Source organism: Zootermopsis nevadensis, unplaced genomic scaffold, assembly GCF_977971745.1.
Source record: "Zootermopsis nevadensis isolate Lab colony 2312 unplaced genomic scaffold, Znev_1.0 Znev_ptg000008l, whole genome shotgun sequence".
NCBI lineage: Eukaryota > Metazoa > Arthropoda > Insecta > Blattodea > Termopsidae > Zootermopsis > Zootermopsis nevadensis.
The window spans coordinates 8,256,768-8,281,761 of NW_028259140.1; the positions used below are offsets into that span (position 1 = coordinate 8,256,768).

Sequence of the window (24,994 nt, forward strand, 5' to 3'; positions counted from 1 at the left end):
TTGCGAGCTGAATGTAGCGCCCGTAAGCATAGCCTCGTATTTCACAAGGAACGTCGGGGCGAGGAAACAATTTCGGTCTCGGACTGAGTTCAAGCTCCTTATCACGTCTATTAAGGTGCTTCCTCCTTTGTGTTAGATTTCGGAGGCCCAAACAGATAGATTATCGGTTAGAAAGAAGATGTAAGAGTTAAAATCCCTTCGTCTATAACATTAGCGCCTTAAGCCACGAGATAAACCTCATGTGTGAAAATAAAACATGTGGTAGCAAAGAGAAAAAAACATATCAATAGCACAACTTATTTTGCAAAATGTTAATAAAATATACATTTGTAATTGACTCTTAAAAATCACACCACGAAATAAATTCATGTTTCTGCTACTTAGCCCAAGTCTCAACTACATAACACCCGAGTAAAATAACAAAATAACAACAAAATTAACCCATCCAAGCAGTACACGCCTTCTTGAGAATGTGATATACGCTTGGTCGTGAAGTTACACGCAATGCATGCAACACGAATGACCACTACCGTGTCCACAAAGAGTCCGCCAATTAATCCCGTCGAATCATTTAAATCCAGCCCACACATTCATGCTTTATTTCAACGCATCCATTATCGTCTCATGTACAGCCAAGTTTCTAAAGCGATCTTTTCCCCACAGGTTGTCCGACTGATTGTCCAGTGTCTCTCATTTGTGTTATACCCCGCCCCTCTCACCCCTTTAAATAACACGTACTAATAATAAAACATCCATTTAGTTAGTTCCAATGACAGCCTTTGACTGTTTATACAAAAGTACGTCCGAAATAACTGTGGAAATGCTGTAATCTTAATGTGTACATAAAACATCTAATTTGGGTCCAGATCGAGTATTAATTTATCGAGTTATTAAAAAATTGCAACATCAGAATAAAAAGCAGTAAGTACAAACGAAGAACCAGAGTATCTTAAAATAACACAATGGACAAACAAAATGCGTATAAGAAACTTTGAAGAAAAAAAATAATGAAGTTGAACATAAATGAAAAAGTAACGCGAGAAAAACACAATAATAGTAATAAAACTCGTAGCAAAATGTAAAATAAAAGTGTAAATATGGAAGAGACATATAAAGTAAAAACGTGTTGGCCGGAAATCAATCTTTGCCTAGCTTGTATCTATAAATGAACTCAACTAAAATTCAGTTATTCAGAAATTTGAAATTATTGTTGTTATTATTATCATCATCTCTGTCTCCAGAGCCCTCGATGGTGGGAGGTTATTTTATTCATTTAGACATTTGGTAGAACTCCTTGGACGAGTGATCAGCCCATCGCAAGGCCTCTCTACCCGAACACAGGGCAACACTGCACAGAAAGACACAAACACCAATGCCTCGAGTGGGATTCGAACCCACAGTACCAGAGTCAAAGCGAATAAGGTCCACGCCTCAGACCGCGCGATCATTGTGACCTACAATTATTGTTTATTATGTCGCAAACTTTCTTTAAATAAACACATTCTGATCAATGTCGAGATTCTATCGTAACTGTAAAAATTATCACTCTCGAATAACACTCAATATTTGCCTACAATTCAAAACGCAGTCACACTGAATGTTACCTGTTTCTCTCGAATAATTGTAACATAACAATTTCAGAGTGTAGTCTCTACATTACCTCACAGACATTTTATTAATCTTGAGTTGCCACCAAACACCATCGCTTAGAAGTCAACAGTCGCCAGTAAGTTACCTGAAAGGAATAGAAAAATACAATCAGAAACATGAGATAAATATAAAGAAGCTATTAATTTATAAGAAACATTAAGATTCTAAAGCAGTTCAGACTTTGTGGCCGATAAGTGAAGTATCTGTGTTCACGTCACGTATCCTTATCTTAACAATAACATGAAAAAACTGCGAAGGCGAAAGATGTTTTGTGATGGGGCTGAAACAATCTACCACGCTGTCGAATTCACGCGATTTAGAAGAGAGGAGAACAAAAATAAAAACAAGAAACTGAAAATCTAAGCATTCAGTGGAGGAATCATCGCTACAGAAGAAATCTGTTATGTAATTTGGAGACAACATCAGTCCGAATTGCGTAATTCTTTCGGACGATTCGAAAGATATTTTAGTGACAATACTACAATTACGACACTCCAAAGAACTTTGTCCTTCTTGAGAACTAACAGTTCCTCAGAAGTCTCCGCCTTTTATGTAAACAACTTTCATTAGTGTCCACCAGTCTGCCACTCTTCCGTGTCCTGAGCCAACTGAATTCAATTCTCCGTTCCAAAGAATCCGTCTAAGTCGAATGCTCTGAGGATCTGCGTGACATTACGTACCATGCTGGTGGTAGAACGGTCGTTAGCTCAAAGCAGAAGGAACACCCCTTTCCGGCTGTCCGCGGTCGTTTATTCAATATACTCTCAGCCACCTCCATAAGGGTATGTGAAGTTCGACTCCATCACCGACTCGAGTCGGTGACTAGAAAATCAGCTACAATAGCAAGACACTGCTAACACGATATTTCGGGACTTGAGTGTACTCCATCTGCAGGTGATTTGCTACCATACTGACAGGCTTACCCCGGTAGCTAATTGGTTACAGCATAAGATCCCAAATTCATCCCTGTTGAAATCGATTATATAAGTACGTGTTCGAGCGTCGATGTATAGCTGTGGCAGAAGCTTAGTTTGCATCACCACAGTAAGATAAAGCAGACAATGAAATGCATGAATCCTTGCGTTATACAAACTGATAACTAACAATGAAATGAAAACGCCAGTCTCCGTACAGATAAGATACAATGCATCAGTAACTAAGAAGTAACTGAACTTTAACATATTTTAAATCGATTCCTGACATAAAATTATGATCTGATAAAAACTCAACGGAGATTTCAACAAAGTTTTAATTGGATACCATTCCGTGCTCATAGCTTACAGAAGAAAACGGTTTTGTGTAGATAATACGTTTGACAGAACCATTTCAAGACATGATAAATTGCGAACAGCAATTATTAGGCCTAAAATACACACGCATACCTCGGAGATATTGCGGGTTCGGTTCCAAATCACCACAATAAAGCGAGTCACACGATTTTTTTTCCCAGTGCATATAAAAGTTATGTTTACACTATACTGTAGTTCATTAAATGTGCAATAGCATTATGTCTAAAAAGCAATGCGAGAACATTACGAGAATCACCAAAATGTGACACAGACACACGAAGTGAGCACATGCTTTTGGAAAAATGGCTCCGATAGATTGTTCGAAGCAGGGTTGCCACAAACCTTCAATTTGTATGTGTGTGTATATATATATATATATATATATATATATATATATATATAAAAAGGCAATGTATGCGAAGCGCAATAAAACGAGGTATGTCTGTACATGTTAAACTTTTCTCCAATACAGGAACTAACTAAAAAGCAGGATCAAAATCAGAAGCAAATCCATGCGGCTAATAATAATAGGCCCACATACATAAAAGAGTCGGTAACAGTCCAAGTTTACTATTTTTACACAATGCACACGTAGACCTACAACGTACCGTAAAATATGAACATAATAAATACTACCAAATCTTTCCGAAATGTCCAGGTATCAAGCAGATGCTAATTCAGTATGTTTTACGTTCAATACACTGAAAAAGTTGCAGCGGTACTCTAAGAGATCTTCTGCTCTAACATCTACAGATTATCGGCTGTTCAGAGATTGTGCTAGTTTCTCAATGAGAATGACGGGTATAAAAATTGGCCACGTCTACCTTTGTCATCACAATGCATTCGACACTCCCACACGTTCAAATAAATGACAGCATACACTTCTCGAATAAGATTTCGTCATGAATATATTTCCAATTTGTTGCTACTGTTCACAAACATCTCAATCTTACAGCGTGTATTTCATTTACCTACTACCTTATTTACAAAATTAGGCGTTTCACTAATCTATCCATTTATTTATAATCAATTCGTCTAAAACGGTACATTCCTGTACTCTGGGGACGATACATTAACACGTAATATTTTCCTTGTACATTAGATCAATTTATAGACTGGCTTCGTTACTTCCCTCATATGGTTTTCTCTGCACACGAAGACTACCATTTAGTAAGTGAGGAATCCATCAGAAGTTGCACGAGTCTTTATTTCTGAAGGGGAAGAAGAATTCAACAGCAAAATCCCAATGCAATGAATCTTAGTTTCTGTTCACCCACAGTTGAAGTTCAAGACTAGCAGCAGGAAATGTTAAACCGCCCTCTCAAAATCAACTCCTTCGTATGTTAACCCCTCAACTAAAAACTGTTGGCATGCTACACTTCACATCTTTTAAGAGACCGAGTGCCGGGTGCGATGAACCTGGCGTTTAAATGCGTTCTCCGCCAGCACTTTCAAACACAAAACTTACCACATAAGTAAAATTACATACTTCCTGAGAGTGTGTGTATATATATCACTCCTCGCCTGGAAGTGGTTGTGGTAAAAGGGTTGTAAAGAGGGGTTGCAGGGGTGGAAAGATAGGGCCAATTCCCTATAGGGAAAACACAGGGACAAATATGGACGCCATTCCTACATTTAAACGCGGGAATTGTAAATTTTCAGTTTGTGTCCCACGTACCATCTATTACTTTTATACGACGCAAGAAAATTTGTAACCGTTTTTCACTACATTAAAGGCGCCCATCGAAGACGCTCAGTCAAGGAGCATATAGGATCAGGCGTGTGTTTTAGACCTGCCGAACACAATGCACGTGCACTCATTTACTGTTCCTTACGTCAGATATAAAATTGGTTTAGTTCAAACGTATGTATTAATTTGTTTCCTCTCCTGAAAACACGTGATAGCGTATCAACGTTACCAACGTAAAAACAAGTGTTATAATTATCAGAAAATGTATCTTTAATTTATGACGATGTTTTAAAATTTGATCGGACATTGTTCGAATATCTGTGTATAAAATATGCACTTTAACACTTGCGCACAACTGAAATGTGACGACATGAAAATACTGACAGGTCTTCCCAGTGACAGATCGTTTGTGCAGTTCTGTGGGGGTTAAAAAAAGTAAATTAAACAGCACACTGGCGTGCTCCCCCCATTCCCGGCAAATATTTAAACTTCTGTCGGACGTGTGGTGACGTTATCAGGTTAACAATGGGACAAGTCAATTTCTAGTTTAATGAAACACGTTGCTTCTTCTGAATAGTTTCAAAACGTTTCTGTGTGTGCTTAAAACAAAAAACAAAGTCTGAAATAACATACAAAAAGTACCTATTATGAGTAAAGATTTAATTTACGTTTACTCCATAAAAATACCAGAATATCAGGAGTCATTGCGTCACGGGTTAGAATCCATGAAAATATTACTAAATTATAAAATACTTCTATTTTGAAAGGAAAGAATACAGTATCCACAAAGTCCTTTTCCAGCCACACTAAAGCATATCTATAAGTTTCCCTCAATTCTCTGTATATTGTCTGACCGGCTTCCATGTTCTATCAGACATTTTCTTCCACGTTGCAAGCCGAATGTCATAAAAGCAGTCCCTAATAGCTGTTTTTTATATCTTGAAGGTGTTCGCAACAGCTGATAAGTCATCTTTAAATTGCTAGAGTGAAGTATCGCATGTTGCCGAATCTGGGCTTCGTGGTGGCCATGTCATATCAGACCTTCGTCCGATCCATCGCCCACTGCATGTCTTACTGAGACTTTTTTGAACTTTGGGGGGGGGGGGGGGGGTAAATAATGTACCTGCACGCCGTCTTGCTGTAGGATGCATTCTGATTCAAGACCCTTCCTCTCACGCATCCAGATATTCCGCGTGACTAACACTTCTGTCGAAAAAATATGGACTAATTAATGCGACCTGCTGAAAATGCTGCTCATAGCATTAATTATGAACTCGCATAGGAACTTTGTGGCCACTCTGTACATGGGTTGTTCTATAAATATATGTTAATATGTAAAACTGAATACAGTCCTGTACTCTGTTACAAATTTTATAAAGCATTTTACTAACTTCACTCGGCACAAACACACAAGGCAAATGAGCTGACGAGGACTCCAGCCTCTTTCCGCCTGTGCTTGGCTCCCCAAAACCACCGAGGGCTATAATCCTTCAGTCCCTTTTCTTCCCCTCGTTTTAAGGACGTAGGGACATAAAGGACATAACATCAATTATGAGCAGTTGTCCACGATGTTCACACACACTTCACATGGCTCATCCATTAACAAATGTCAATTTCATAAGCTACGTACACTGAAAAAAAAACCTAATACTCTGTCCCAGTCATTGAGCAATTCGCTGACGTTCTGAGTTCATTCGGATCTGCTACACGACGTAATTCTAACAAAGACTAAAGAATTCGTTATCGCTACTAATGTTGATATTCGTTCTGCTTTCATCGCATTTCTTCTGATGCATTCATAATTAACATGCAATCATTCCCAACACAAACCCACGCAAGACAATTACGTCTTTATTACAATACTTGCCGATTGACTTAAGCAACTACCTTTACTGGTTGTATCAGATCAGCTGATATACGGCGAAGGAATTTCCAGGTATCTGGACTCCAACGTCATGCTGACAACACCGAGGCTAAGAACAGAATGGCGATGTAGCAACTACGTCGGCAGAACTGTGTGAGTCGATTAGTGTTCATCGTCGCGGTAGATTCGGTGCAAACTCTACTTGCAGGGCAGGCTGTGGCGAAGTTTCATTCCAATACCTCACGTCCGTGCTCCTGCCTAACCTTGTTGAACGGGCTTACAGGAACCCGCGTAACCTCGTCCTCCCCCCTTCACACATGTTACAAGGAAAGTTTCAGAGAACTCCCAGCACAATTAGCAGCAGGCGCCTGGCGTCCCTAGACCAGGCAATGATTCCCCACTCTCCACAGCGGGTTACAACTCTCACCTGCCTCTTCCGTGGCGAAACACTCTAATAACTGAGCAACTATCAGCTTCAACAGAAGGATCTTAAGCCATCAAGTTAGCCGTTACCTGCCTATATTGTCATCAAGGTCAATGTTAACTACGCTCTCATTTATAAATATACTATAATATTTAAAACTGCTCAGAAACAAATAGGAGGACAATATTATAATGGCTCTTAAACATGAATATGATAGTGGTGACTGGACTCATCACTTAGGATGGCGTTCAATCGCGGGCTCTAGCGAACACAGTAATTAACTTCGTCTACCTGAGTGACTAAAATTTAAAAGTCTCAAGAGGAACTCTGCTCCCAACACATTTTGTTATAATTAATCATCAACGCGCAGTAACCAAAGTTCCTATGAATCTCACAGTCTGCTCGCGCGAACCATTCCCACACACAAACGCCAGGCGCAGTCTAGTCTGTCCGGATCCAGCCACTGCAACGTTTTTGCAACGCCGCCCTGTTTCCAGACACAAAATCCATGATTCCGCCCTAAATACGCCATCCCTTACGCTCCTCTGGGGGCGGATTACTGCTCATATGCAACCCCCTCACACCCTGAACATGACACAGACAAAGAGGCTGAAATACTCTCACATAAAAGCCCCTATCCGAGGGGTTGTAAACATGTTTTCGTTACGCTGTTATGATCCCATTTTGAACTTCGCTGTTCAAATTTTGTGCAACACCACCCTCTGCGCCTAGGCTAGGAATGTAGCAGAATATATCACCCAGACGCCATTTCTACTTCTCTATGGCTTCTTCAACCTGTAACAGATGTAATTTTTAGTTAGTCTTTGTTGAAACCTGACAAAATTAATCAGAGAGCCAGTACCGACGTGAAAACCTTTAAAAATCCTATGATTTCGTTTCTTTCCTTCTCCTTCCTGGAGAGAAACCTAGGGCGGCATTAATTGATGTTCGGAGTTGGCCTTTCTTCTTTCTGCTATGTAACAGATTACTTCCTAAAGTTTCTCAATAAGAATAGGAATTCCGAAAATGTTTTCATTACCGCATAGATTCCAGATGTCCGCTAGGATTTTACGGGATAATAAAACAGGAAACCAGTCAGAGGGCTCCAAGTCACTCAAGAGCGTTCCCTTCCGCAGGCTACTTCCTCCATTCACGACGATTACGCGGACTTCTTAATTCGGCTGCACAAACTACTTCCATGCTTTCGTCTCGTTCTTCAGACGTCAACGCTTCAAATCAAAAAGAATTCTTTGAGGGTTGAAAATCTAGATTTAACGAAAGTCCCTTCAAAACGAGGGGAAAAAAAGTGTTACGGCAGATCAAAGCAAAGTTATCCCTGTGCTTAATTAAGAACAATGCCATGAATATAAATGGAGGAGCGAAGTTACAGCTCCACGCATTAATAAACTCAGCACTAGATGCATACGCATGGTTATACTCCGTCCGCTTTCCACTAGAACCGGTCTTGATGCGACATCGCAAAATATTGTTAAATAAACAGGTTTTGAAGATATGTATTGAATTTAACTGGACAAGGACAGTGCCCATGACAGGATCTTTTAAACACGTCAATGAACCACATAGACTGTGAATTCATTAGCCAGCGGCGCAACTATCAGCTTCTCAATTAATACTTCTATTCCATGATGCGAGTCACGTTTGGACTGTACATTCCAATATGTGATATTTATAACAGAAACTGCATCAGGGCAAGTGTGGACGAGACATACAAATATCGTCAATTAGGTTCCGAAAAATAATTGAATCCCAAAGTCGCAAACAAGAGACTCTTGGATAAGACTGGGACTCGTGGCTCAACTAACCCACGTCCAACAAATGCAAGATAAAGCTGATGAACAGAGCTTAGTGCTATGTAACGATAGTTATTTGGCACGTGGCAAGGACGGACGGAGTCCTGAGTCGGGCCTAAAAGGGAACTGTCCCCACAATCATCTGCTTATGAAAATGAGGTTTTACAAGCCCTAAACCTTCTTTAGTATACACATAACATACATGTAATAATACCCCAGTATAAAAGCCACCCCTCGGTGATATAATGCACTGAATTACATAGGGGATGAAATAAATCGACAACAAAACATGTTTTGATACATCACAATGAACCCTTTTAAATGAGGTCTCATCTCCATTCAATGGGATTCGGTGACAACTTTCTGTCACCCGGGCCACAATGCAACAGCTGCTCCACTGTGGGACATAAGAACAAGCATTGAAAGCAACCATTCAAAGGGGAATAACGAAAGTCTAACCCAAAAATAACTCTTTAAACGGCGGTGGGAACTCCATTTAAGTGTAGAAGCGTAAATAAAACTAGTCTAAAAGAACATAGGTGTGAAAGCGTGGATTCAATTGTCGGCCAGTAGGGGGTATTGTCAACAGGATAATGAATCTTTGGGGTTCCATTTAAAGCGGAGAAACTATCGTCGAATCAGACAGACAAGGTGAGATTTTATGTTATAACGCCCTCCATCATAAGAGCTATCGACGGCAATAAGCACCTGTGAAACATCGGCAAATTTCTATTAGGTTACACGGCGCAACACTTCTGAAGACAGTTACCTTCAGCGTCAGAAGCTTCCCTGAGTTAAGAGCGATAGTATGCACCAAGTGCGTTCTTGTAATCTCTTCAGTCTCGATGCTGATTTACGGTATCCACAAACTCTTTGTTGGAAAACATGCAGAACAAACAACCACACCAGAAAAACTTATAAATTCAGTCGTAAGGTAATACGACAAGCATCTACAATGCCTCAAAGCGAAAAATTATTTTCCTTTATATTTTGCCATATTCGCATCACGTGCAATATATCTCACTGAATTCTGGGTTTCACTGCATGTAGATTGGATGCTGGATTAGACACGATTGTGCACGGCCATCTCAATTTTTAACTCCAGTATGAACTTAAGCCTCCTAAATAACCTCTTCCTTACGGGATTTTCGACTAGAATTTCGTATGGATTATCATTTCTCCCCGTGCGCTCGACATGCCCAGTACGTCTTATCCTGTTTCATTTTATCGCCTTAATAAAATATGACGGACACTACACATTATGAAGATTTTCACTGTCTCGGGTTCGATTCCCGGCGGTGCCCGAATTTATAACTTGTGTTGGGCAAGGCCGTGGTCTAGGCAACACGGAGTTTTCCTCCGGGGGCTTCCCCGGTTTCTCCGTGGCATCCCAACAATTACTCCATTCACACACAGAAGAAGGCAATGGCAAACCACTTCTGGATCATCTGCCAAGAACGTATATGAACAGGTCCCAGTCCGAGAAAAGGATGGAAGGATCCTGTTCATATGGACCTGTCGTCAAAAGGTCAAGTTTCAAACCCAAATAAAATAAAAAATAACCATGAAATTCATCTAACGGCTTTTAACGAGATCTCCAATAAGACAGTTACTCGAAATCCACTCAATGATTTGGGAGATAAAACATGCAGTTTGTAATAACATCGCGATGAATGCTCAAACTTGCGAAAAACACTACCCATGATCCTCAGCGCATGAACTCCATCACACCATTATGCTCTGAGTAGCACTTGGGCACAGAATTCGTACAGCCGACTATATCAATTCCTGTGCTACAAAGTCATTGTTTATTATCAATCTGCAGTATAGCAACAACAAAAACAGAGAACAATGCCTTCCTGAGTCAGCAAACCGACTCAACAATGAGAAATGTCAATAATTTTAACACCGACACTGTTTGGGGCCAGTCCCACAATCCGTTAACACGCGTATGACATTTGACTACGGCTTGCAGTTAGCACAATGCCGCCGAGCGTCGCTTGTGTTCGGACGTTAACAATGTAATATCATGCCAAGTGCAGGCAGTCTTCATGTCTCCCATACAACACAATTGCCATTGTTGTTATTCACATTTTGTGGACTAGGCTATTTGAAATATTCTAAATCAAAATCAAATCCTAGTTTATGAATCGCTTTGGACTTTTGGTTCGACTCCTTGAACAGATGATGGGCCAATTTACCAATCCACACAGATCATAAAACAAAACAGCACTCCCTCAGTCGGTATTCGATACTAGGATTCTAACGCGTACAAAATTATGACTGTAACGCTTGAATAGAGGAGGAAACATGGAAAACTCAAGCGTGGCAGGAAGGATAATATTAAAATGGATCCTAGGTAAGTAGTTTCAGGATGTGGATTGGATTCATCTGGCTCAGAACAGGGATACGTGGCCGATTGTTAACACGGTAAAAACCTATGAGTTGTATAAAATACAGGGAATTTATTGTTTTCGTGATTTCCCAAGATGGGCTCTGATTGGTTGGGAGGTTGATTGGTTGGTAAGTTAGTGTTTCATGTACGCTGTCTAATTTTACTATTAAATACTTCACGTATCAATTTATGATGCTCCACTGTGCTGTAACTTGCTTTCTTTTCTCTGTGGTATGCTTCCAAAATGCGATGAAATTAAAATCTTCGAGTTTCTTATCTTATTCGCGTTGCTTCTAACAGCCTTCGGTCCTCTTACCACTCTGCCCCTAACGTTTGCATTTCGTTGTATGCGAGCGTGTTTCCAAAACTCAACAGAAATAAACATTCGTTACGCAGAATAATAAATCAACTGAACTGCTGTTATAAATTTTAACATCCAAAGTCGTAAGAATGTTTAACGATCAAGTCATTTCATACTGAAAGGGGATGAACCCCCTGGCAAGTCCCATCAATTCCTTCAAGCGAAAGAAAATTCTGGGTCTATACTCAACGCACGATCAACTTTTAACCCAACCAACGGCTAACACGGGGAGCACATTGAGGAACATTTACACAGAAGTAATTCTTGTCTCAATCACTCGTTTCGCAGGTTAACGGAGCTCAATCAACTGTCGTTTATTCAGCGTCGAGTGAGTGATAAGAAACGATGATCACATACAGTAAACAGGGCAAGAAGCAGCAGCCATGCTTCATTTAAAGTTTCATTTCATCAGATATCAAAAGCACAGCTCAGACCAAACTGAGGCGGTAGCATTTGCCAAGAGGATTCTCGGCGTTCGATCCGCAGCCATCACTGAAAGTTATTTTAAGAAACTTCTGGACGAATAACGGGCGCTTTCACTAAATTTCAATATGAAGACACCAATACCCCACATCATGTTTTCCTGATTATTGTATCAGCGAGCTTGTTTACAAAGTCCCTAACATCTGAACATGAAATCGAATTCAGTGAAACTTCTCTGTGACACACAAGTTGAGTAATTAAACCCTGGTTCGTGATAGAACAAGACTTGAAACAAAATAGCTAAATGAGGGTTGGAAACGGGGACAAATGGAAGCGATGACGGAAGACAGTAAGCTGGGGCGAAGAAAAAGGGGGTCAAATTGACAAGGGACAGTTCTGGATAAATTAACAAATGTAAGCGTGATTGTCTCTGCGTCATAGTTTCTGGTGAACAACGTACAGTCAGGTTACAACACTTCAATAAATCGTGAAGGGGGTTTATGAGCAAATCACACGATTTCGCTGATTAGCTTAAGACAGCCTATGTACAGTGTTTCATTCTTATATCAGTTAACAGTGATTAAACATGGCTAACTGGAGTAGGCCTACAACAAAATAACAATGGCTCACCAAAAATTACACTTAAAAATCAATAAAATATTACAATTGCATTAAAGACATTTATATATGTAAAACCGCGCAGTATAAATAAAAATGTACAAACAAAATATTTTGCAGTTATGATTTACGTCCTTGGAGCCAATTACTACATATAAATTAACTAAGCCAAATAAAGCATTCTTTATTCTTTCAGTCTCGGCCAGTGACCGTCTCTCCAGTCCGGTGTTAACGCCCGCTGTACCACCTAGTACTCTCATACGATCGCTCGATGTACAATACATTTAGTTAAATATTTTGCTGCTGTTAAGCATTATAAACCTGGGGTGAAAAGCAGTGAGTAGCAAGCAGTTAAAATCCTTCCATTTGAAAAGTTAATGTCGTTCTTTCGTGCTGATATAGCATTAATCAAGACTGCCAGCAATTACGTAATATGGTGCTGTTAATTACCGCTGCGCTCATCTGCATAACAACGCGAGTATCTTCATCAGAGCGCAATTCTGCGCAAGCCACGTCAGACAACACAATTGCGCAACACAAACGACCTTTCACACGAAAACTAATTCTCTTTCCCCTTCGTCCATTTGCACGTAGGCTCAAGCGTATTCGCCTTAAATCTGAACGGTGATCGATCGATCAATCGCAAGCCACACGAGGTAGGAAAACTTAAACTCCAATTGCCAAACGCGTTCTTCGTATCTGTCTCTTGTACAGTGTTCGAACAATGGCGGGTTGGTAAACAGGCTGGAGCATGAAGCTGGCAAATCACCTCCATCTACAGACGACACTAAAATGAGTGGAGGTACAACTTTGTTCTACAAGGCGAGTTTCTTAATAAGAGGAGGATCTTTGGCCATTTTTACCATTGGTCTTAATGTTGTAGCAGCCATCACCAAATTGTTTCAAGGTCACTGTAAAGTCGCCTCTGCGTTAAATAGGAACAACGGAACCCAGACGAGTAAAGACGGTTCATAACACGCACATTAGCAACACTATAAACGTGATACTGTTGACCTGAGCCCGGTAAAGCGGTGAATACCTATCGTGGCTTTCAAACACGCATTTTCGTGACAGCTAATATAGTTTATTGCAAACACAAATCTGCTGTACCGGTTTTAACCTGGAGAACCGACTGCATATTCAGGGCTTTGATCACACAGTGTTCTTCAACAGTTGAAGTTACGAAGGTAATGCAGAATTCAATGGATTCCCTGCTGATGCGAAGCCGGTAAGTTTAAATGTTTACTAGGACTTTTGATACAGTATCTTGTCTCTAAGGAGTGTTCGGATGCCACTGAAAGCTGGCTCTCCAGCCTGGTAACTATGATGCATTCCGAAATACTAGCAGAGGTATGACGACCCAGGTGTCCCTAGGCCCTATATCTTACCACAACAACAAGAGATCTTGCACATATCGGATCTTATGACCCCAAGTGTCTATCCTTAGTAGATCTAAGGATGGACGCCACTTTACTGAATGGTTTTCGGATGCCTTTCATCCCTACTGAACACCAGCAGAATGTGAACCACGTAAAGTGATGAAGTCTGGGCAAAGTCGGCTTTCATCTGCTATCTCTTCCGTTTCTCCAATTTTCCTGCAACCACGGCGCCTTATTCACTGGACAGCATCTCACTCCTCGGCTCGCCGAATCACGTGATTCACTTCCCACTACCAGACCTACATAAGGGCTCTTTTATCTTCCACAGATACTTATCCTCAAGATGGCAACCGCCCGAAACGTTAGAATACCATCAATATATACGATGCTGCTAAACTCCTAAATTCACCACAGCCGAAGTAATAGGCCGATAGAAAGCTACAGAGCATGCTGAAGAATCCATTTTTTGCCCGTGAAGTGTGAAGTGCGATATGAACTTGATTCAGAGTTAAAGGGTCTTATCGAACGGGTACGGAGTATAATTAAATACGCCTAAGTATGTCACACGACGACATCCATAATCCCTCTTGAGAAAACGCATACTAATAGTGACGCCATAAATGTTCAGCAAGTTCTAAATTGTCTGCAGTTTGGGAGGCTTCTACTTTGCTGTTACTTAAATGTCACAACTATTTTTTGTTTGAAAGAAATTTTTTTGCAAAATCATCGTTCCTGAACATAAGAAACCTCGGACAGCTGCTCCCACAATCACTGTTTTAATGTGTACTTGTGCAAAGAGCGCTTTATCGTCATTAGAAACTTTAAAACTAAAATGAAACATAGCGGGTATTGCCTTAAGAATTTTTGGTAGCTACGTTCAAAGGATATTAATTGAGTTTCAGGAGAAACAAATCACCGTGTTTAAAATAAAATTTCCCTAATACATAACGTTATTCTGAAAACTTGAGAAATTTTGTAGAAAGTAGTTTGGGTAAAATATAGGTTGATATCACACAAAACGCCACCGACACAAATTTAATGAAGAAAGTGAAGTCACAAATTTTTTATCGGGACTGTACTGATTTTGTTATCGAAACTAAACCCAAAACATTGCTTTAAATCAAGATTACAAAAATGACGGGAAAGAAGGAACGTGTCTCCATCCACCCGCACGTTACATGATTTTCAATGGTCATTTCCAACTGCAGTTACATAATTAAAATTTACTTCTTAAGTTTTTGCCAGCCGATGTCACTGACACCTTTCTTATAAAACACCACAATGTTATCTTGTTGCAAAGCTGAAATATCACTCAATCATCATGGCCGATACCCGCAGTTCGAACAACAATTTTGTTAATGAAATCCTTATTTTGATCGAACTTGTACCTTCAAAATAGTACCACCTTACTCTATAAGCAGAAGAAACTTTAGCCTTCGGTTACAATTTGCTGAACCGCAGCTAACCCCACCCCAATCCCATTCTCCTTCAGATCATACGAACCCTATCAGAATCTACGTCGAAATTCTACCCCTGCATTCTCCACGAGCCGCTTCAATTCCGGTGGCGCTCGGATCACCGCAGCATTCCTGGAATCTACCAAGCCCAGAAGCACAAAGGCGCGCTGCGCTGTATGGTCTTTCCTTGCGACCCGACCACGGAGGGCGAAGCGAGGCGCCGAAACACAGCCTTCAGCCAGCAGCGCACAACAATTCACAACTCTCGTGTCTTCCTTCACTGTCGTCGAACACATCAAAATCAGTGGCAATGGAACGAAGACATTCCAGAAGTTGATAGTCGCTCAAGTGGTCAAAGAATTCCCATTGCCCTTAAATGAAACCAAAAGGTACATGACCGTATTCAAAATCCCGCAGCGGGACCTGACCCTCAGACCGATGATTCCAGTCCATACCCACGTACCACATATAAGAACTTTTCAATATTTTCCTCAGATGTATTAATAGTACTCTCAAGCGGTTCCTTCATTCCTGGTTTTCCGGTTAAAATTTAGCATGCACGGTTGTCTTCGATTTGATCAACCTTGTGGTCTAGAAGACGTTTACCGAAGTCTCAGAGGTGCTTGCTGCCTCCATCACCCTGATCGCCATCACTACCCTGATGACAGAGGCAGACAGCACCTCTGAGACTTCGGTAAACGTCTTCAAGGCTACAAGAAGCAACATTTAACATTACATATTCTTACATGCGGCCGTGAGAACCTGAAATCTCACGATGTCGATACTGCTAGATATATGACGAAAATTAAAAAGAAGAAGAGTTGTTTTATGTAACATTCAACTTGGGGTTGGACCCAACAAAATCGTTAGTGATCACGACAGGGCAACTGAACCCCCCCCCCCCCGGGGGGGGGGGTGTCTTTAGTGTTCGACTGCAGTCAGCCGTGCATGTTACAAAGAGACATGAGACTGCATAGTTCAGCTTATACAGAAAGACAAGCATCGGTTTACAGTAACAGGCGTGCGTCTAGAAAGTGAAGGGTCGGCGCACACCAAAGTGGGGGCGTCAGATATCTTACACGTAACGCGGCAATCGATAGTTTGAAGCCGATTTAAAAAATGCGAAGAAAAGAGATGCCAGTTTGTTACGTCATACAGACTTCGAAGTACGCCGTGTCAATCACGTTCAGCAAATGTAAGGCGACACGAGATGTTAGGTTCTCTAGTGAATATTTCAACAGATAGAAACAGTAAAGGGTCTGAAATAAAATAAAGCACGAAGATGGTTGACCTCAGGTATGTTATGTCGTGTAGTCTGAGACCGACGTTTCAGTTGAGTACGTTAATTTCTTCATAATAACAGCTTCTAACTTTATGCTCTTCAGAACTTAATAAAATTTCAAGCTAGACGGATGCTATCTTGGAAATTGTTTAAGCAGGCCCGGTTGCTTTAACCTCTTGTGATTATTAATTCTACAAACACTGCTGTGCTTTACTTTACTGATACGAAGCCACGAACAGTAAGTCTGTGAGACACGACTTATTAATCCGCACCTAGTCTCGGGTGTAAAATAACTTTCGCGTATTCTTAACCTGCCCAATTTCTCTCCATGATCGGTAATGCACTTAACTCAGTTTGCCGACAAAGGTCAATGGGTGTCTATCCTGGGACGTCGCTTAGGTTTCTTGTCGCACATCACATTCCGTTGAGTGTACACTTCGTTTGCCGCCACATAACCACTCTCTTCAGTTGATACAATGCATGGTTTCAGTCATTTGGTGCAACATTCAGGTCAGGTTATTTTGAATCAGGATTGAACCTTAATGTCTGGGTGAGTAGAAATCTCAACATAATTTTGAACGGAAAACCTGAAGGAAGGCCATCACATGGGGAGATCTATGTGTAGATGGACGATAATATTAAAGTGTACCTTAAAGAAACAATGAGTGAGGCTGTTTCAGTGAATGGTTGTGTTAGGAGTAATAAACCTTCTGGATTCAATACAGGCAGCAAATACCTTGGCCAGCTAAGCTAATATCAGCTGCTAAAATACTTCTGAAATACCTACGTATTGTATCCAGTACTCATCTTCCTTTCTGGTAAGATGGAGCCATCTTATATTCAATGTATTTTTATATACCCCGATATCTTTCTACTTCACCCAATTCTCTCTAGGTATTTGTATTGACTTCCATCTCGTCTCTTTTTCAATTCATCTGCATTTTAAAGCTCGTATCCCCCGCTCCAGTTCTTTTTTTCTTTCCAAAATAATTCCATGATAAGCAACTCCGTTTTCCGTTTTGTCTGCTGAAGTTGAAAAGACGAATTGTTTTGCGGGGCTAAAGAAATTGAAAGACAGTGAAAAGAAAGAACTTCGTTGACATAATAAATATACGGCTTTCCAATTTATTATGAAAATATTATGGAAATGAAAATACAGGATCGATTTTCATCAAGTATGAACCTGGAGGTATGACGGAGAAAATAACAGCATACTTCAGTTAACTTGCTTATAGAGAGCAGCACTGCATACTGGAATACAAACAAGCTTTCGCAAGCACGGAAGCTAATGTTTTCAATAGATTTCGTATTATTTTCATATTTCACTTTCCCTTTTATTGAACGTGTTCGGTGATTGGAAAAGTGTGATACTATAATTCGGAAGAACAACCAACACAGATAATTGAACAATAACAGTAGAGTTTCGGAGTTTATACCACGATAGGAAATGCTATAAGGAAACATTCATTTCCGGTTGTTTTGTTCCACCGGGAGAAAAGCTCAGTGTCCAATCCTAGCAGGATATCATTATGGATTTCAATGGAATCCAGATCTGAATTCCCAAGAGAATCGCATCCAAGTTGAAAAGTTCTGAGGCTGACAGTAGAATTATTCAACTTGATATCACATCAGAATCTACAGAATATTGAAAAACAGAACTAATACTCTTTCCGCTTCGCAAATATTCATTTGAGTGGAAAAGTGACGTATCTGAACTATGACATTTGTTTGGTTCTCTTTAATTTAACGATGCCGTCAGCAACTCTGAATACATGGCGTCGTATAGAACAATAAATAAATATTATGAAACGGAAAGGAAATGGAATAAAGCGTCAGTAGCCTAATGTCACTTTCCTGGATAAACTAAGGAAAAAACAGTCCGTCAGGATAGCTGGTCTCCGGGCCGTGATTCAAACCAGAGACCTCCCATGTACGAATCAGAAGTGCTACCCACTCAATAGCGACGTTCTAAATTGCCTCATTTCATTTCAAGGAATTAATATGAAAGAAAAGGCCCTTCTACGACAAAAACTTTCAATCTGAACTCCATCGGGGGAAAAATCAATACTTTGAAGTCGCATCTCTAATTTTCAAGGCAGTGTACTGTCTTAATCACGAAGACTGCCCCAATGAACACTATGCTGATGAAGGGACATTTGATTCCATTCAAGTCACTCGTCGCCCTGATGATGGAAGCAGTAAGTTCGTCTCAATAATCGGTATACTTCAACTAAAGAATCCGGAACACACAGACATCTTCATTTTCATCAGCTCCAGATTGCCGGCTTAATCTCAAATACAAAGTGAATGCTTGAGTAGAAGAATGCTGATGATAACTTCAAAACGTAGGCCTAAAAATGAACCGATTCCCTACGTAAAATGCGAAGCGTCACATTTGTCTATGAATTGTAGCAAATGTAGGCTTCAGATAAGAAAATTTCTGCGTCAGGGCCGGAGCAAGGGTATTTGGTGACCTTGGCAAACCTTCAGCCTTACGCACCCCCAATCAGCTTCGGTAAATACATACTGCACATTAATATGAACAAATATTCTTTCTTTCTTTTTATCTTCAGATTGAATTTACACAACAGAATGACGTTGAATGTATTCACATTGGTATCGTTCCAAAAAATATTGTTAAAAAATACGTACTGAAAGATATACATATTGCTTCTATTTTTTAATTTTTGGCGCTTTTTAAGCTCTATTTCACGCTATTTACCTTTATTATTTTAGTCTAACTTTTCTTCCGCCCTAGGCGACCACCTAATTCGTCTAGTCGTTAAACTGGTTGCGTTATGCGCGTTGCTACTTTTCCCCTGCTCCTTCCTGTAGCAAGCGACACATCACGTAGCGAGACCATAAATAAAAATTAATTACTTTGCGTTCCGTACAAGAACGCAGGTTGCCACGTTATACCCCCACCTTTCTCTCTCACACACACCTTCCTACTTTCCAGACTCCTTTAATTTAATTTTATTTATTCCTTCATCTCTCCGAACCCCTGGATAACAGATTCTCGACTTTTAAACAAAATGGGGTGCAGGACAATCCTTGTTGTGGCACCAAAATGACAGCCAGGCTTAGAGTAATTCAATGGGGAAACAATAACGAAATCGAATAGAATGTGACTGAAAGTTACACAAAAACTCAGTGGAGTGAATAAATGTGCGCTAATTACTTGCAGCTCCTTGGATGAGGCCTCTGTATTAACTTTCCAGACAAAGTAGAAACATGCGCTCCTATGTGCGACTATTCCGGGCAAGTCTTAATAAACAGAAGCCGGAACCGTATGTTGACACCGGTCATAAAACGTAGATATATTACAGAGTCCACCTTCAGAAGCTGTTAGCAGCTTAGCATAAAAATTCGCCGCATTTTGCAAAACTCTGTGGTTCGTTACAACAGCCCTTCACTGGATTCAACTTTTCCAACTTCACTATTTTATGCTCAATGCGCTTTTCCCTACAATCTTACCGTTTTCGAGATAATTACATAAATGAGAACTTCATGTTCCGTCAACTCTAGAACGGTTAGACCTATACGAATCAAATTAACCTTTTATTACAGAATCTGCTTTCCAATTTTAATTAGATGAATTCGTAGCATTAACCTAAATAAGCCATACAAACACAGTTCAGTGCTAAATCGTGCAGAAACTGCAGCTTTTACCCGGCTTGCTTCATCCACTCATGCCGAACGGCGCTCGCGGAGACGAACTCCATCCCAATACTTCTCGTCCTAGACTTTCCCCCCCCCCCCCCACACACACACACACACACACACACTATACTGTCCTACGGCAGCTAATTCCAAGAACAAATTAAATTAGTGGTGCTGTTGTGTGGGCACCAAGCAAATCATTGTTATGAAGACCTTCTCCTCTTAGCCACCGAACTTCTTTTCCTAGCAAACTTCTTTACTCTGTATTCCTTCCACGCTTGATTATATCGACCTCATATCTGCCTTATATATCGGTCTTGTTTTTCGTTAGTATCAATATTGGGCTTACCAGATAGTCGACGCATTGAATAGAAACTCCAAGTTTGTTTCCGAAGCATGTACAATGGCACAGGCCCTATTTCGGCGAGAAATAGTTTTCATAGTTCCGAGAAGTTCCCCGCGAGATTTCAATATGAACGCTCTTAATAGTAATCTACTTCAAAAACAAGGGTCGATGCTCGTCACGTTCGACTGGACGAATGCGCCGACCGTGCGATGCTTAAAATGTTTAAATTAAGTTCTGACGACGGCGACTCTGGTAGCAAAAACCGCAAATGCTATTGTGGCGCCTATGGTGGGGTATGGCGGAGTCTACGTCTGGGGGAGGGGGGAGTAACAATAGAAAGTTTAATTCCCCTAAACTCTGTTGCATCATACGCTCAAAAAGGGGAAAAAAATATCTTGAATACTGTTCACAAAATATTTCAATTTCGATAATGATTTTTAAACAAAAGATCTGATCATTTCAGGGATCACCCTTCAGCGGGGATCTTCTAATCTGTGAAAATTTATGGGTCACGAAAAACAGTACTGCAGACGAAAATGTGTGGCATACAATGGCGGAAACAGATTAAATTACATAAGCGGCAGAAATCATTTGTTCGTATTAATTCACACAGTGAGTACAGCTCTCGTTGGTCGTGCCTAATTTCACAAACGTCGAGACTATCGGTAACAAAGCCAGCAGCAATCACGCCACTGCTTTGTTTTAAGTATGAAATAAAAGGGAACGCTAGATGAATATTGAAAATTGTCAAATTAATAATTAGCACTGCTCATATTTTTATTTTCATCATCGTCATGTATTAGTGTGCCAACAAAGCAAGAACGACAACTTTTTACCGTCAGCGTAAGCAGCGTATTCCTTCAGCAAGGATCGCCATTGCATTATTTGAAAAATGGAGATGTTTGGACATCTTTAGCAAAACCAATGTCTCCTTTGAGGCCCCTTTCCCTTCGGAAGGTGTTTACATTTGTTATTATATATATATATATATATATATATATATATATATATCGTTTATCACCGTATTGCAGTCACAGACTCACTGCTGTTGGCAAACATTTTAATAAAATAACTTAATTGAACTGGAACTACGACAGATACTATGGATATCATAGTAACAGGGCAGGATGACGTGACCTGGATTCATCTGGCTCACGATAGATTCCAGTGACAAACGTTCCACATTCAGTAATCCGTCATTACCCTACCAATCATCTTTCGAGGTACGCTCTAGTAAATGACGTAATTGCTGCCACAATTGGTTAAATTGCATTTATATTGAATAAAATCAGAAATAATAATAATAATAATCAGTTTAACGTAAGAATGAGGTGTAGGCACAAATTTATTGGCAAGTTTAAGCCCTGCATATTTCTTGAAATTCACACCAAGGAGCAGTTTCAAAGTTCACTGGCGTCGTAAGTCATTGCAACTTTGCCACAACAAAGTTTTCAAACTTATGGACTTGACTGTTCGAGTACAGCATCTGGTCTCTGGTCCGTAATGTACGCGTTGCTATGAAACTGAACTTTCAAGTTCGGTTCAAGCCGCTGCAGGAAACAGAACCACAAATGCAGCCTTTCAGGTCCTGTGTTCGTCATTGTTCGACATTTTCGCCGTATATATTTAATCTGATGGCAATTCAAACAGAATTCCCGGTCTATAATCACATAGTTCTGAGGAACTTCTAATAATATTCAACTAAAAATGTCTGTGTCTAGAAGCTTCTGAAATCGCAACTACAACGCTTGGCTGAACGGCTATTTTAAGCTTTAATGCTATAAACGTTGCCACGATTCGATGAAAACAGGATATTTATACAGATTTTTTCATTTAGTATATGGGAGCCCGCGGAATCTAATATAGGCTGTAGAAATAAATGAATTCCGCGCATTTATAGAATGACAGAACTGTAAGTCTGAGGTACTGTAAAACCAGTCTATCATGAGTCTCTCGGGAACACCAACATTTAACAAGGCACATCCATTTATATACGTCTAAAGCACAGAATGGAACACAAACACATTCAGAAACCCCAATTCAAGTGCGAACCGGTTGTGTGTGGAAGTCTGAATCTTATCTCTTTTTTAGAAATACATACCAAAGTTCACACGCCTTCTGGTGGCACTTGGCCAGTTTGTAGCTGCAGAGGTGTTGGATGCTAGGCGAAAGGCGGCAGCCTGCCTGGCTTGCAGCTTAGGCTAACCCGCTTAATAGCACCACTGCCGAGCGGGAGACATAACCACTAGGAGGCGCCGTTGCTGGCGGGTTTATGAATGAGTGGGGGAGGGGGTAATACAATACCGGCAGAAATAAGATGCGTTCGAATCGACGAGTAGTAATTCGTGCACTCAGGAATATAGATCATCCTGTTATCGATATTCACGAAGAAGCGAAGTTCGCCATCAAGACACACGTATACAGCACCATCTTTTCGCGTATTAGTCATTTGATCCGATACAATTAATCCAACTGTTTTCATACCTAGAGTTCAAGTACGGTTACATAATTCGTCCATTTTCCTCACGAAATTAAAATTCAAGTACGGTTATCATGCTGGTATTTTCCACATATCGCGCATTACAGGTTGCATATTTCTGCAAGACATGTCGCCCTTACAATATGTCTGCATTGGCCGTGACGGGGGCTTAAAAATGTACAAAGATGGAGTAGTTTTAATGGCATGTTAATCACAGAATCGCGATTCACACAAATCTGTCATTTTTGTCTCATAGCCGAGTCAATAAAACACGCAGTTCCAAAATATTATCACAAAGCAAAAAAATGTGTTCCAATGACTGACTATTCATCGAAATTCAGTAACCCATTTTCTGACCATGATGGTAGTCCGGAGTAAATGTAATAAAAATCGAAGAAATCACGCATTGCTGTAATTCCCACCCAATAACGATGCACCGAGGCTGTTAGCCCAAACCTGGAGGTACGCGGTTTGAATCTAGGTAGGAGCATTGCCTGCCCGATAAGGTTTCTTCGTCACTACAGCCTTACATCCAAGTAGCCTCGTCCACGATCGCATCCTTCAACTTGACCTGATTCATCAAATTTCCCTACCGTACCACACCCCGGGCTCAACAGATGAAAACTGTCCAAATAACATAAATAACTTCCATGTTCCCGTGATTCCATTCCTGGATGTATCAAACAGCTTTAGAAGGAAAAAAACACGTGCTACTTGTCGCGTAAATATCGATGTGACAGAGAAATAAATTATTCCTTTTGTTGGTCCCTTTGTTCTCAACGGAAGAACAGAGCAGGCAAGACTCGCGAGTAGGCGGACCCATCCTTTCAGCAGTTCAGACGCTACACTCAGCGGCTTGTGCGATTTGCGCCTGCAGTAAATTTCACTGCCCTGATAATAGATGCAGCAGGTACCTCTGAAACGTCGGACTTCTACCAAGCTCAAACATTTCGCTATACTAAGGAACGATACTGGGTGACCTATATAAATCCCAGAATTCCTCGTTACAAAGGACAATGTCATAAACTGCTCTTCAAAAATTACCTGTTTTTCTCCATACACTAGCAGTCAGACCCGTATTCGGAGAACTTTTGAAAAAACACGTAGTGCACGGGGGCCCGTAACACAGAGTAGAAAAGCAAGGTTCGGGTTCCGATCCGCAAGGAAATCTAATAATCCAGATAATTAGTTAATTGGTATGGTAATTGGCTGGTTATTTCTACCGAGGCACCATGAAAATCTCCCACTAATCAGAAATAGATGCAGTTAATCAAAACATGAAAATGCTTTTGATGGCCGCAATATCCATTCAATTTAGTTTCGTCCAGTTCACTGAAACGCGTGTAAACAGAGGGTTTAGGGAAGTACAAACAAATGGGTGAAAGTTAGAAGAGTCAATTGTTTGTCATTTACTATCAGAGAGGACCATCACTGAAACAAATAGTTTAATAAAGATTAACATTTAAACAGCATGAGCCAACACGGAACAAAGGATCTTGTCCAATTGTGAATGCAAATATTTGAACAAAAGTGTCATAGAGCGCGGCTTATTCCAATTTTTGAAAGCATTAGGCGTAACAGGTATTTTGATATCACTAGCAGACGTGTTAAGTAATAATTATTCATTTATATAATAAAACCAGAAAGAATGTGCTATTTTTATCAGTTTCCAATATATATATTTATTTATTTGTACACCCCAATTAAAGTTTCATGTTTTGTAAATAACTGTTGCATTGAATGTCGATGGTGTTAAGAACATACTGAATTAATATCTCACCTAACCAAGGTATTCTCCACCTATTATGGAAGCCGAAGGCTCATTACCGTATTCACAACAGCCCGCCATTGGACTCTACATTC

At 40.3% G+C, this 24,994-nt stretch overlaps 1 protein-coding gene across 8 annotated transcripts in view; it reads right to left on the reverse strand.

The window, feature by feature from the left end:
* Fas2 (neural cell adhesion molecule fasciclin 2) overlaps positions 1–24,994 on the reverse strand; it is a 184,206-nt gene that overhangs the window by 77,220 nt on the left and 81,992 nt on the right. The window contains exon 1 of one of the 8 annotated variants that reach the window (XM_087344982.1): positions 1,661–1,727. The exons of the other annotated variants lie outside the window; for them this stretch is intronic. The gene's annotated coding sequence lies outside the window, so the exon portion shown is untranslated. Of the gene's footprint in view, positions 1–1,660; positions 1,728–24,994 lie in introns of those variants that run through there. 8 annotated transcript variants of the gene reach the window in all.